The 14,112-nt window shown below is 40.8% G+C and overlaps 2 pseudogenes; one reads left to right on the top strand and one right to left on the bottom strand.

The window, feature by feature from the left end:
- Positions 1-2,987: 2,987 nt before the first annotated feature.
- Positions 2,988-4,990, top strand: LOC129062084 (antigen-presenting glycoprotein CD1d-like; annotated as a pseudogene).
- Positions 4,991-10,328: 5,338 nt separating this feature from the next.
- Positions 10,329-11,632, bottom strand: LOC129062035 (nascent polypeptide-associated complex subunit alpha-like; annotated as a pseudogene).
- Between the last annotated feature and the right edge of the window lie 2,480 nt (positions 11,633-14,112).

Here is a 14,112-nt window from a genome sequence, read left to right as displayed (position 1 = left end):
TAAAAGAGATTGTGGTATAGGAAAATGGCTCATTTGTGTGGAAGGCTGCCACTGCATTTCCAAAGACCCTAAGCTGTCTGTCTTACCATTGAAAATGTCTAACCATATCCTTACCAAGGCCAAAACAAAAGCCAATGTCCAGAGTTTCTGCTTCATGTTAAAACCTACTCTTTTGGAGTCTGTTGTAGGTCCTGATTGCTGTTAGACCTGTATAGTCACATGTGTCTGGGTGAGAGAGTGTGTGAACAAATGGGCAAGTTCAGGTCAGGGGAGAGAGAGACAGAGACAGAGAGAGAGAGAGAGAGAGAGAGAGAGAGAGAGAGAGAGAGAGAGAGCGATCGCACTTCTTTTTTCCTTCCTCTGGAATTTTATTAGTTTGGGTTTGGGATGAACCCAATTCTTTTTCAAAATAGCCAGTGAACTTCCCAAGCATTTGTGGGCTTTGATAGGCTTACACCTCCTAGTTAGACTGACAGGCTGATATGGTCAAGCACTTTTCTCCTGTACCCTTCAACAATCTGGGTACCAGAGGGTGAAAGGAACAAGTATAAATCCTCTTGGTGGAGCAATGCTATGGTTCCCTGGGGTTTGGAACTGTTGCTTCCTGGTGAAGCAAACAGGTTCATGCTCCCCAGTTTATTAGACTCAATGCCTAAATTCTTTTATTCCTTTTATTAATAATTAGCTAACTAACTGCAGTGACACATGGATTACAATTAAAGTGCCTAGGCACGGCAGAAAGTACTATGGCTGATTTCTGCCCACCATGGGCTGATTTTGAGGCCTTGGGTAAATCACTGCCTCTCTGTGCTCTTGTTTCTGACACCAAATATGTGGGAGTCAGTCTTGCTTCAAAAGGCTTTTCAGTGACTTCATGAATCTCTTCCTGGGAGAAGGCAGCGACAGTTGTAATAACTAAAAAGTATCTGACATGCCAAGGAGAACGCCTTTCCTCACCATGACCTGAGGTTCTGGTCAGTGTGTCTTTTTGCTCTTATTTTCAACGTGAGTAGTGGAGAGGTATGCAGTGGAAATCTTGTCTCTGTTTTTTAACACAAAGGCTTATATCTGGAGAGTGAATGAGTAGGGAGCCAGAGGAGAAAGTGAGCATTCAGAAAGGCCAACCAGGTAAGAGGGATGAGAGGTGCACCTAGGGTGTGGGGTGAGGAGCAAAGAGAAAATAGGGAACACTGAGAGGAAAGAATCTTGGAATATGAAAGCCCTATATCATCTGAGCCAACCCAGTCCAATACTCTCAATGTACAACTGAGAAAAGTACTTTTAATGTTTGTACTTTATTATAAATGTGATACTTACACCTGCAGAATATTTGGAAGACACAAAATGTAAAGCAAAATGAAATCAACCCAAGTCTTTCCTCCTACAGCATTCACTGCTAAATCAGTCTTTTTTCTTCTTGCCTACTTCTTTTTTTCTCTTTGCATTTTTAACTCAGTTGGAGTTATACCATAAATCCAACTTTATGCTTTGCTTTTAAAACTTAAATAGCAGATTTAGACAAGTTGTTGTGAAAAATACTGGAGTGGTGAAGTCAGGGCTCCTTGGGTCCTGACCACAGCTCTTTGATGCTCAAACATCTAACAGCTGGGCTGACCACCTGGCAGGTGAAAAGAGGATACCTAGACTGGACTGGAAGCAAACCCTAAGCTAGAATGGAAGCCCTGTCTTGTCTGGGCTTGGAAACTGCCAGCAACTGGATCCAATGTGATGTTTTCCAGAGGCCTGTGCTGTAAGGCAGGGGAGGAGGGATCAGAGGTCTGAGTTAAGGTTGAGAGCCCTGCGACATCGAGTGCTTGCTGGTTCTTCTGCTCTTGGGGGTCCCCCAGATTTGGGGAAGTTCTGAGAGTAAATGTCATAGGATGACTGGGCATGTGTCCAAGAGATGGAAAGAGGGAGCTGGGCTGGAGAAGAGTATGACCCATAATAGTGGAAGATGGAGACCCCTGCATCTTAGAAACTGGAGGCCATGAACTCACTGGTGGTCTGCCCAGGGAACTTACTGCTTTCAGTCTCTGCTGCCCAGCTCAGGTTCCAGGTAGGTGTGTTTGAGGCTGGAGGCACCTGAACTGGAAGACACTATCTCTCTGCCCAAGTCCATCAGTTTTGTTTGTTTTCTTCCCTCCTTCTCCTTATGGTCTTAGCTCTCCAGCTACTTGCTTGGCTCCTCTGATCTCTATTCTCTCCTTGGCAGGCAAAGGAATCACCCACCTCTGCTGCCTCCAGATCTGCTTTACCGACAGAAGCTGGATGTGTAGGGATGGCTTGGCTTTGGTGTGGCTAGGGGCACTGCAGACCCATGTTTGGAGCAATGACTTGGACATTATGTACTTCCTGAAGCTCTGGGCTCAGGGCAAATTCAGTGACTAGCAGTGGGAAAACCTGCAGCATGTATTGAGGGTTTATTGAAATAGCTTCACCAGGGACATGCAAGAATTTGTCAAAAATGCTGCACATAGCCCTGGCTGGTGTGGCTCAGTGCATTGAGTGCTGGCCTGTGAACCAAAAGGTTGCTGGTTTGATTCCCAGTGCAGGACACATTCTTGGGTTGCCCAACTGTTCCCTCATAGGGAATGTGCAAAATGCAACCACACATTGATGTTTCTCTCTCTCTCTCTCTCTTTCTGCCTTCCTTCCCCTCTCTAGAAAGAAATAAATAAAATCTTTTAAAAAATCCCTAAAAAAGCAATTGTGCACATAGTCTGTGAACTGAGGGATGGAGACCTGGGAAGCTACTCAATAGGAAACAGTGAATGCAGAAGCCCATCTGGGAGGCTCTGGCCTCACCTGAAGGGATTTTCTAATATCCACTTCTGCCAGAAAGGTTTCAGCCTCTGCCTCCTCAAATTTTCCCTTGTTCCTCTTGCTCTGGGTCATCCAATCTCATTTCCCTGAGTTATGGATAGTATAACCTCACACTAATTTCTTCTTGATTTCTTCCAATCTTTTAAACCTTTCTTTGATCTCTACCCATTCCTCTTCTCAGATCCCCTTGGCTCCAGGTGTCTGCTAGATGTGAGGTGTACCTTGGTAGCCCCTTAGAAAGCTTCTTCCATGCAACATTTCAAGAGAACTCCTGAGTTTCCAAAGAATTTCTTGGGTGCCCGCCCCAGTGCCCCACATTCAGCCAAGATGGCCAGAAAAGTGCTCAATAAGGACCAAGGAACCACTAAATGATACTTGCTCACAATTTGTCATAGGCCTCCTTGAGGGAGGGCAACCAGAACTGGAGAAGCAAGATTAGCCTGCTTATCTCAACTCCTCTCCTCAACTCTGGGGCTCCATCTGTTTTTTTTTTTTTTCATTCCAGGGTTCACATTCCTTTGGGCCTTGTGGGAAGAGAAAGGTTCAGAAAGGGATGGATAGGCATAAAGACACTTATTCATTCCACAGACATTTATTGAGCATTCTTTGGGTTCCATGAATTCAATTAATTAAACACTGGGGTCAAACTGGATCTTTGCTTGAGAGGGAGGATAAGAAGACACTAACAATTAAAGCAGTGTTTTAAACATGTTACATAGGCTACAGCTGAACACAGGGTGCTATAGAAGTATAGACAGGGACATTTACAAGAAACTAGATCAGGGAAGGCTCTCCTGGAGAAGCTAACACAAATGGATTGAAATTATGAGAGCCTTCATTTCCAGAGGTGGAACTGTGGGATGCATGACACTGCTGTAGGGTTTGGAGCCTGTAATGCAGAGCTCTCACTTTAAGATACCTAATTCCCTTGTTGGATACAGTGAAGCTTAAGGCCTGGCTATCCAGTGGTCCCTCTCCTGGGCCTCACCATCAGTTCCTGGTGTGCCATGTCTCAGGATTCTACCCAAAGCCGATGTGGGTGAGTGATGTGGATGCAAGGTGATCAGGGGCAGCTGGACACTTGGTAAAATGACCTCCTACCCAATGCTGATGGGTCATGGTCTCTTAAAATAACCCTGGATATGGCAGCTAAGGAGGCAGCTAGCCAGGACATAATCCTCTACTGGGGTAAGAAAGAACTGGGATCCTCCTGGGAACAGGAGGAGATGGTTCTGAAGCATACAGTGATAGACTAGGGAAGGGGTAGGAATAGACAAATGCAAGATAGAGGAGTTTCAGAGATAAGGCCCTGACCAGAACAGATAGGAGGGGATTCTGGATATAAGAAAGTGGAGAATAATGATCTGAGCTCAAAAAGCATTAAGCCAGGATGCTATATATGCAAGAAAAATGAGACTAAAAAGATCACAGATACAGAAATAGGTGACAAATGAAGAATCACAGGAGAATTTATTCCTTGGGAGAGGGAACTGGTGACATCAGAAGGTAGGATATCACAGATAGCTGTGGTTAACTGACTGCTTCCTTTGTGTGGGCTAAGCACTCTGCACATAATCTGTCATTTGAGCAACTCTTCTTGAAAGCAAGTATTATTCTCATATCACAGATGAGAAATTGAAGCTAAGCTAAGTCAAGTTAACTGCCCACAGTCTCATTGTTAGAAAGAGCTGGATTTAGACTCAGGTCTGCCTAGCTGAAGAATTATTTCCCTTTCTCTATGTGCTGTGCTATAAAAAGCTGAAATGATTTTAATTACAGATGCCCAGACCCTGAGAAAAGCTGGGTCATCTAACCTTCAGGGGAATAGAAGTGGCCGCTTTATATGGGAGATGAAATAGGAAGCACCTGGCACCCTCATATATGGTTAGGCCAGGTGACTCAAACTAGGAAAGGATCCTGGGCTGAAAGACCTCCTATGTTCCCTGATCAGAGAGGAGCCATGGACTTGTGGGCTTGATCATCATGGCAGTAGTGGTGTCGCTGGTGTGGAGGCTTAACCTGGTTTAAAAAGCACAGCTAAGTCCCCCTTTTCAATCTTCCCCTTCCCTCAACCCTTCTCCTCATTTCTTTCCTCTTCCACTTTTCTTAATGATCTCTCCCTTTCTGTTCTCTTATAGCTCTTATCAAGACATCCTGTGACCTGTGACTGTCCTCACCACATCTGTCTGGAACTTGGGATTTGAATTTCCTAGGACTTCAGTGCTCAGGAATTGAAGGTAAAAAAGAGGCGCTTTGAAGAAGCAGGGAACAGTCGTATGGCAGTTCTTTTCACACCCCTATAATATTTTATCTAAAAGAGCTTAAGTATATCACATGTTTATAAACCCACATAGTTCTTAAAAATAGGTATAAACTCAGATACCTGCATAGGACAAGCAGACAAGAGCTGGGGTGTAAGGGCACCTGTCGCCATTGTCTGAATGCTGAAATCTGCAATGAGCTGGAAAGCACTTGTCCTCTCCAGAGGAAGAAGGTCTAGCTGCTTGTTGTCAAATATAAAGTAAGACCCTGGGTTGGCCATAACCTACATTTTTCAACAAAGTAGAAGTCTGGATTTTTATGTGAACATAACTGATATTAAAATTTTGACTCAAACTTTTATAAAACTTGGGACGTGGCACCCTAAATACACCTCTGTTAATTAACAACAATCTGGGGGCTCCCAGTTTGTCTCTTTTATTAAAAATTTGTCCTGAATGCCATATTGGCAGTTTTAGGATATACATATTTTTATTGTGAATTTGGATTTATAAAGAGGGATATTTTATTTTTAAAAGAAAGGTCATAAGAAACAGGAGTTTCTCAAGACTTTACTTGCTATAACTTGATTAAAAGAGGAGAAATTGTAGTGTACGTGTATTATGTAGAAAAAATTTACTCTGGGTAGGGATATTTCTCTTAAATAGGCAGTCACTTTATTCAGGCTGAAAGAAGACCGCCATGAAGATCCCCCAAAACAGTCTCTCTTACTTAGAGCTATTAAATGAGACAGTCCACAGAAAGGGCTGAGCACACCTAGGTAGGCATGAGCTGTAGTAATGTTGGTCCAGCTGTCTGCTCTATTCTTAGAGAGAACAGAACAGGAAGCTTGGAGGAACTGCAGACCTTCCTAATGCCAAGAAATGAGGTTAAGTTAAAATCATCTATTGGCTCTAAGGAAAGTAGTCTCTCAGCACTTAAGGACTTTGAACATCCAGAAAAAGAGAGACTAAACTTGAAGAGTCTTTGCTTGAAGAAATTAAGATTTAGCATCTTCTATGCTGGACTTGCAGATTGAATCTAGGATGTGAGTGAAGATACTACTAGCTTCTAAATAATTGATTCCTGAATTGTGGTTTCCTAACCAGCAGCCTCAGAATAGCCTGGTAACTTTCAAATTATATTGGGCCCCACACCAGAACTATTGAATGAGAAATCTCTGGAGTGGGACCCAGTTATTTGTGTTTTAGCCAGCATTCAGGTAATAATGATATTCAGCTAAAATTAGAGAACCACTGCTCTTAGGCATGTGTAATGCAATGCAACAAATTCCTCAGAATGCTAAGTGAAAATATTGGTTTGGGTTTAGCCAAAGAAAGCTTCCTAGAAGAAGGGGAATTTGAAGCAGAACTTAGGAAGGCAGTTAGGTGAACCAGGAAGTGCACTGGATCAAGATACTGGAGTTCTAGCCTCTGATTCAGTTTCTTCCTGTGCCAAATAAGGATAATAATGTTTGTCTTTCACTAGAGATTGAATGTTTCTGTGCCCCCCAAATTCATATGTTAGAAATCTAATAATGAAGTTAATTGTATTAGAAGGTGGGGCCTTTGGGGAGTGATTAAGTCATGATTTCTGAACTCTCATGAACGGAATTAGTGCTATCATAAAAGAAGCCCCTTAACTCCTCCACCTTGTGAAAACACAGCAGAAGGTGCCATCTCAAAAGAAAAGGTGGACCTTCACCAGATACTGAATCTTCTGTCACCTTGATATTGGACTTTCCAGCCTCCAAATTGGGAAAAATAAATTTCTATTGTTTATAAGCCACCCAGTCTCTGCTATTTTGTTGTAGCAGTCCAAATGGACAAAGATTTTTCTCACAGACATGTTGTGGGAAACAAGTCTGTAAAATATGTGGCAAAGTATAGTGCCTTAAAAAATGTGTGACCTGTTACTATTTTTGGTACCACACTGCCCTCAGATGATGCAATTTAGCTTGGCTTCCTCAAGCAGTGTGAAGTTTGTGAATGCATCCACTGGCCTTTTACATTCTTAGGCCATATGTGTTAAAGTCCTTTTGATTTATTTTGTAAATGAAATTTTACCTTTCCAGGAAATTCTGTCTTCTTTTTTTCAAATACTTAGTTCCTATCATCTGAGAAAATCCAGAAAATTCATTTTAGAATTTTCTAATATTCTATTTATGAACATGGTATTCCTTAGTGAGTACTGGGCTGTTATTCAATTTATTGTCACTTAGCTCCAAATTTATCCATTATCATATGCTTAGTGATAATGGATGGAATTGCTCATTATTTCTCCTTCAAAGTGAGCATGTTAAACTTTTTCAGTAGAGGGCCCTGAAGAGACACTGAAGGGGGAAGTGGCTTTCCTGTATTTTCTAGCTACTGCATGGTAGGTCAACAGAATGGGTGTGAAGGAATGCTGTGGAGTGCTGCCCCAGTCATGTGCTCAGAGCTCATGGATACTCGGTGACATTGCATCCACAGTCTGGCAATGACCTTTCCATAGCCCTCTTGATATGGGAACTAGTGTTCCAAAGGCTTTCTGGCCCTTCTGATATCCCTTCTCCTTTGTAGACCCTCACCTGACCCATGCTTAGTTCACCTGCTGCCCAGAGGTTTCCACTGAAGTACGCTCTCTGTGCAAGCCTCTGTCTGAAGTGTGGAGGGTAGGTCCATCTTGTTCAGTGACTGCAGACAAGTTCTGGCCCAGACAAACCACCAAAATTCTCTGCTTCCCAAGGGGCTAAACTACACCTTCTGCAATGAGGCTTACACTCTCATTGAGACTTAGGGAGGGTTACCCTTCTAACTTCCTTCTTCCTTGGATATTTCCCTTCAGCTCTAGAGTTCTACATAAAACTTTCTTATACCCTATAGTTATTTTCTTATAATAGTTTATAATTCAGCTTTCTGTGTTTTGCTTATTGTGTGGTTTCTGTTTTCTGATTGGACTCAGGCACGTATACACACTTTCTTTTGATTGTATAAGGAAATTTGAACTTTCCAAAGCTTACTTTAATTTGCTTTCACTCATCAGTCTATGGCAGAGTTGAGCCACTGTGCTGTGTAGTGTAGCTCTTCCTCCAAGAACTTAGATTTGATGTTCTTCTTTGCCAAAACCATTCTCAGAAGTTGCTACCCACCCCACGTTTAATGCATCTGTTCCTCTGAGTCACTACGGCCTCTGTTGTTTAGGGTATAAGTGAGAGGATTGCTGTTAGTAGTTAAACCAGGACCACTGTAAACTGGGACTAGGTCAGACAAACTTTCAGTTGATTGATTATTTTCTATTTTTGCTCTTTAGTGGCTCAACCCTGGGTCTTCTGGATTTCCTTCTGGGCCTGACCTCTACTCTTAGGCCACACACACATTTTCCCACTCCCACTTTCAGGCCGCACATGTCTTCCCACTCTTATGCCCCACTCCCCAGATTCTCCTGTCTCTTTGAGCTTCCTTTATGGAATTTGGCAAGTCTTGTAGCTCTCTTCTCTCACTGATCTTACTGAATCATCCCTGTGGGGGTGCTTCCATATTTTTATCCCTTTTCTTTTCACCCAGCAGATAAAATCTTTGCTAATTATTTTTTTTTTGAAAGCTAGGTTTATCCAGTAATGAATCCTCCATCTTTTCTCTTTCCTGACTTTTGAGGTGATTTTCTGCTCATCACCTTCTTCAGAAGAGATATTCATCTTCGCTAAACCTAACCTTTCCACCTTTCCATCTGGGCTTTTCTAGCATAGTTTGGGGGCTTATTCCCAATATGTCTCCATTGAGAGTCTCTGTACCTTTTGCATTCTAGTGTTCCCAGATTGATCATGAAGTTTAAAATAAACAAAATAAAACAAAAAACAAGTTCCCAAAACTTCTCTCACTCATGATGGGTACATAAGGTCACTGCTTCTTCACCATGAACCTTCTCCTGACATCTGTTTTCTGCATCCTTGACCCTTCTGGCAACTAATTGTTCCTATCAGTATTTATACCCTCCTTATCTCTCCCCTAGGCTGTGGCAGGGCCTTTTCTTTCTTCAGTCCATCCTGCACAACATTGGTGTATTAATCCTTCTAAAGATACATATAATTTCTTTTCATGAATCTTCCCTGTTTCTCCTTTGCCTGACTGATAAAGGCCAGAATCTTTTGGTATGCACTTGAAGTTGTTATACTCCAGTGACAACTTATTTTCTACTTAATATTCCATGAATTATCCACTCTTTCCTATTTTCCTATTTATCTTCATGCATGATAGCATCCTACCCTTCATAAATTTTATCAGTGTTGCTCAACACTTTTTAAAATATAATAAGCTTAATTGTGGGATAATTTACATAAAAGAAAATGCTCCTAGTTTAAGTATACAGTTCAATGATTTTTAACTAATGTATACAGTCATGTAACTACCTTTCTATCTTCCCAAAAGACACAGAAACTTTCCAATTTCCCCAAAGTTTGTCTTGTTACTTTGTTAACAATGCCTCCAACCCCTGGCCTCAGGCAACCATAGATCTACTTTCTGTTTCTATGGATTAGTTTAACCAATTTGAGAATTTTACATAAAAGGAATTGTGCTTATTTTTCACTTGATGCAATATTTTTGAGATTCATCTATGTTGTTGTCTATAACAATAGTGCATTCCTTTTCATATTGTATAGTATTTACTTGTATGGATATAGCACAATTATCCTTTAACCTATTGATGAAAATTGGTTGTTTATACTTGAGGGCTGTTAGGAATAAGACTACTATGATCAGTTATGTGCAAGTCTTTTTGTGGATATGTGTTTTTATTTATCTTGGATAAATACCTAGGAGTAGAATTGCTGATTTAAATGGTATATTTAACTACTTGACCCATGGGTTATTTAAAAGTGTGTTAAGTTCCCAACAGTAGCAAGAGGGAAGGAGGGAGAGGGTAACAGGGAAAAGAAGGGGAAGTGTCAAATCAGTGAACATGTATAAAGAACCTATGGACAAAGTCAAAGTGGGGAAGGACTGAGGGTGGGAGGTGGGGGTGGGTGGGGCAGGGGAAAGTGGTGGCAGGAAAATGGAAACAAATGTATTAGACCAATTAAAAAAAAAACAAAAAACAAAAAAAGTGTGTTGACTTCCAAATATTTGGGGACTTTCCATATATATTTTAGTTATTAATTTTTTATACCATGAGAAGCCATAGATTATTAATGATAGAAATAGTACAAATTTCAAACCAAATTGCAGTTATTCTTGAAACACCAACAAAGGATTCTCATTTTTAGATTATTACATTGTTAATTTCATAATAGTATTTGCAATATTATTACTGTTCTTCAGGGCTCAAACAGCCTTTGCTTTTGACACATTTGCTTGTGACATAACCAATTCTATATCCTTAACTTTCACACCTATTTTGTCAGCATTTTCCTTTTCTCTCTCCTCTTGTATAGTTGGAGTCCATGTGTTTTCTTGAATATTTGAGACAGCTTCACAATGAACTTTGACTTTCTCAGTAGCTGCTAGCTGTGCTTGCTGAACTAAATCCTTGATCTTGGCTTCCCCCAAAACTATTTAGATATCTGAAGCAGGGCTCTTTTAGATACCTAGCATTGTGATGGCAAAGAGGATATTCTTAGGTTTCTGGATAGTGACCCTAGTAATCGCTGTAACCTGTTGAAGACTCAGTTTGTACATAGCCTTGTCTGCCTTCTTTTCACTCTGGCTCTGTTTTGCTTTACTGACTGGTTCTTCAGGATTTCAGCTGCTTCTACCAGGTGGACTTCTTGTATGGTTTCCTGTATGGAGTTTTGTTCCTCAAGGTCTGATACTGATTCATCACTGTCAGATTCTGTTCAAGACTCCAAAACAAGCAAACAAAAAGCAATCACAAATATGTTGGACTCCATAGTCTCTACTGACCTTTCCAGGTAATGTTAGCTCTTCAGACATCAATTTCAGATGAATTAGACTGTCTTAGCCTGGGGCTGTGGTAACTTCTGCTTTGTAGCAGGGACAGTTTCTGTGGTTTCACTGGACACTTTGCGAGGGGAATGCAAAACCAAGATGGTGGCAGAAAGCTTAGTTATCAATTTTATTCCCTTGTGGTCAGAAAACACACTGAATATAATTTTAATCTTCTAAATTCTACTGAGACCTGTTTTAGGTCCAGTAGGTAGTCAATTTTGATGTATGTTCCATGTGCACTTGAGAAGAGTGTATATTCTGCTGTGATTGGATGATTTATTCTAAAAATGTCAATTAGGATGTTACTTGATATTGTTCTTAAAATCTATATCCTTTCTAATTTTTTGTCAACTTGTTCTGTTACTTACTGAGATAGAACAGTTGAAATCTCTAACTATAAATATGGATTTATCTATTTTCTTTTCATTTCTTGTTTTTGGATTTCTGTATTTTGAAGTTCTATTAAGTGTATATATATTTAAGTGATGTTTTCTTTTTAAAAAAAGATTGTATTTATTTACTTTTAGACAGAAGGGAAGGGAGGGAGAAAGAGAAGGAGAGAAACATCAATGTGTGGTTGCCTCTTGTGTGCCCCCCACTGGGGATCTGGCCTGAAACCCTGGCATGTGCCCTTTCTGGGAGTCAGTTCTCAGACCAGCACTCAATCCACTGAGCTACACTAGCCAGGGAAAGATTATGTTTTCTTGGTCAATTGACTCATTATTATTATATTCTCCCTTTTATTTATTTTTTCTAATTACTTCTTTCTACATTACTTCTAATTTTTCTAATTACTTCTTTTCTAATTACTGTCTATATTTTGTAGAAAAATGTACTTAACATAAAATCTACTATCTTATCTATTTTAAGTGAATATTTTAGTAGTATCAAATATATTTATAATGTTGTACGACCATCACCACCATTCACCTCCATATTTCTCTTCACCTTATAAACAGAAACTCTGAACCTTTTAAATATTAACTTTACATTCCTCCTTCCCTCCAGCATCTGGACATTTTCTGTCTATTTTGACATTCTAAATGCTTCGTATAAGGGAATAATACAGTATTTGTCTTGCATAACTGGCTTATTTCACTTTATATAATGTTCCCAAGGTTCACACATTTTGTAGCATATGTCAGAATTTCCTTTCTATTAAGACTCAATAATATTCCATTGAAGGTGTGTACCACATTTTGCTTATCTGTTCATCCACTGATGGACATTTATGTTGCTTCTACATTTTAGCTAGTGTGAATAATGCTTCTATGAACATGGGTTTACAAACAGGTCTTCAAGACTATGTTTTCAACACTTTAGGGAAAGGCCTCTTTATTAATGTTTTATTGTTTATGCTATTATAGTTGTCCCAATTTTCTTCCTTTGCTTCCCTCCAACCAGCCCCCCAGAAATTAACCCACACCTTTATAGTCAATATTTGACAGAGGAGGCATAAATATACAATGGACTAAAGATAATTTATTTAGTAAATGGTGTTGAGAGGGGGATCCAAGGTGGCAGCAGAGTAGCTGGTAGCTCTGTCCATTTGCTCCCAGACCCAAACTAGTCTTACAGCCAAAACACAGAGCAGTTGAATTGAGAGTCCAGCAGAGAGTGAATGAGAGCAAATGTGAGTAAGCTCATACATTCACCAGAGTTTGGGGAGTGCAGGAAATGAACAAGAACCTGCCCTCATGTAGGGCATGTGGGAACTGGTGATGCAGGCTCTCCAAGTGGAGCTGCCATGGCTGCTCAGTCCAGCACTTCTGGCTGCAGAATTGGAGTGGCTGTATTTTGTCTCAGGAGCTGTGAGCTATCAGGGTGGAAAGAGAAGGCCTGGGAGCTGCGGGCTCCAGAAACAATGAGGCCCACCTGAGGTTGGAGATCTCTGGAGGGAGCAGGGTCACCACTCTGCCAACGCCCTGCGTTATAGTATAGCTGCAGGGCTCTTCTCAACACCATCTGGGAAAGATCCATAGAAAAATTTTATCTAAAACTGTTGGAGGCTCTGAAAGGTGGTGGTCATCCCTGACTGTGAAATACTCTGTGAATTTTGGGGTGGGGGAGTATGTGGAGAACAGGTCCCCACAGAGACAAGTACTGCAGTATGGGGGCACACAGAAACTCTTTTAAAAGAGGAGCTGAGGTGAGAATCAACACTCAGCAAGGATCTGGGGCTTGCAGGCAGGTGTGATCAGGCCCATCAGCTCTGCTAACCAAAAACTCAGAGGGATAGAGTCACACTAAAGGAACTGCAGGACCCAACCCAGCACAGCTCACAAACAAGGGCTCTTCAGAATGGAGAACTCAGGCCCAAACTTCCTGTACCTCCTCTCCCACTAGTATCCCTCTACCCACTTAGTTCATGTCCATGGGCTGTATGTATAAGTTCTTTGGCTTCTCCATATCCTATACTATTCTTAACCTACACTTGTCTATTTTGTACCTACTATTTATGCTTCATATTCCCTGTAACTCTTTCTCCACTTTCTCCCCACCCACACTGATAACCCTCCATGTGATCTCCATTTCTGTGATTCTGTTCCTGTTCTAGTTGTTTGCTTAGTTTGTTTTTGTTTTATTTTAAGGTTCAGTTTTGGTAGTTGTGAGTTTGTTGTCATTTTACTGTTCATAGGTTTGATCTTCTTTTTCTCAGATAAGTCCCTTTAACATTTCATATAATGAGGGCTTGGTGATGATGAACTCCTTTAACTTGACCTTATCTGGGAAGTGCTTTATATGCCCTTCCATTCTAAATGATAGCTTTGCTGGATAGAGTAATCGTGGATGTAAGTACTTGCCTTTCATGACTTTGCATACTTTTTGCCAGCCCCTTCTTGCCAATAAGGTTTCTTTGAAAAATAGCTGATAGCTTATGTGAGCTCCTTTGTAGGGAACTGTCTCCTTTTCTCTTGCTGCTTTGAAGATTCTCTCCTTATCTTTAATCTTGGGTAATATAATTATGATGTGCTTTAGCATGTGCTTCCTTGGATTCAACTTGTTTGGGACTCTTTAAGCTTCTTGGACTTCCTGAAAGTCTATTTCCTTTGCCAGATTGGGGGAAATTCTCCTTCATTATTTTTTTTCCAATAAATTTTCAATT

Source organism: Pteronotus mesoamericanus, unplaced genomic scaffold (assembly GCF_021234165.1).
Source record: "Pteronotus mesoamericanus isolate MK-2021 breed Mesoamerican mustached bat unplaced genomic scaffold, CSHL_Meso_final scaffold_705, whole genome shotgun sequence".
Lineage (NCBI taxonomy): Eukaryota > Metazoa > Chordata > Mammalia > Chiroptera > Mormoopidae > Pteronotus > Pteronotus mesoamericanus.
Note: the sequence above shows the minus strand (reverse complement) of the source record. Positions and strands in the feature narration are given on the sequence as shown.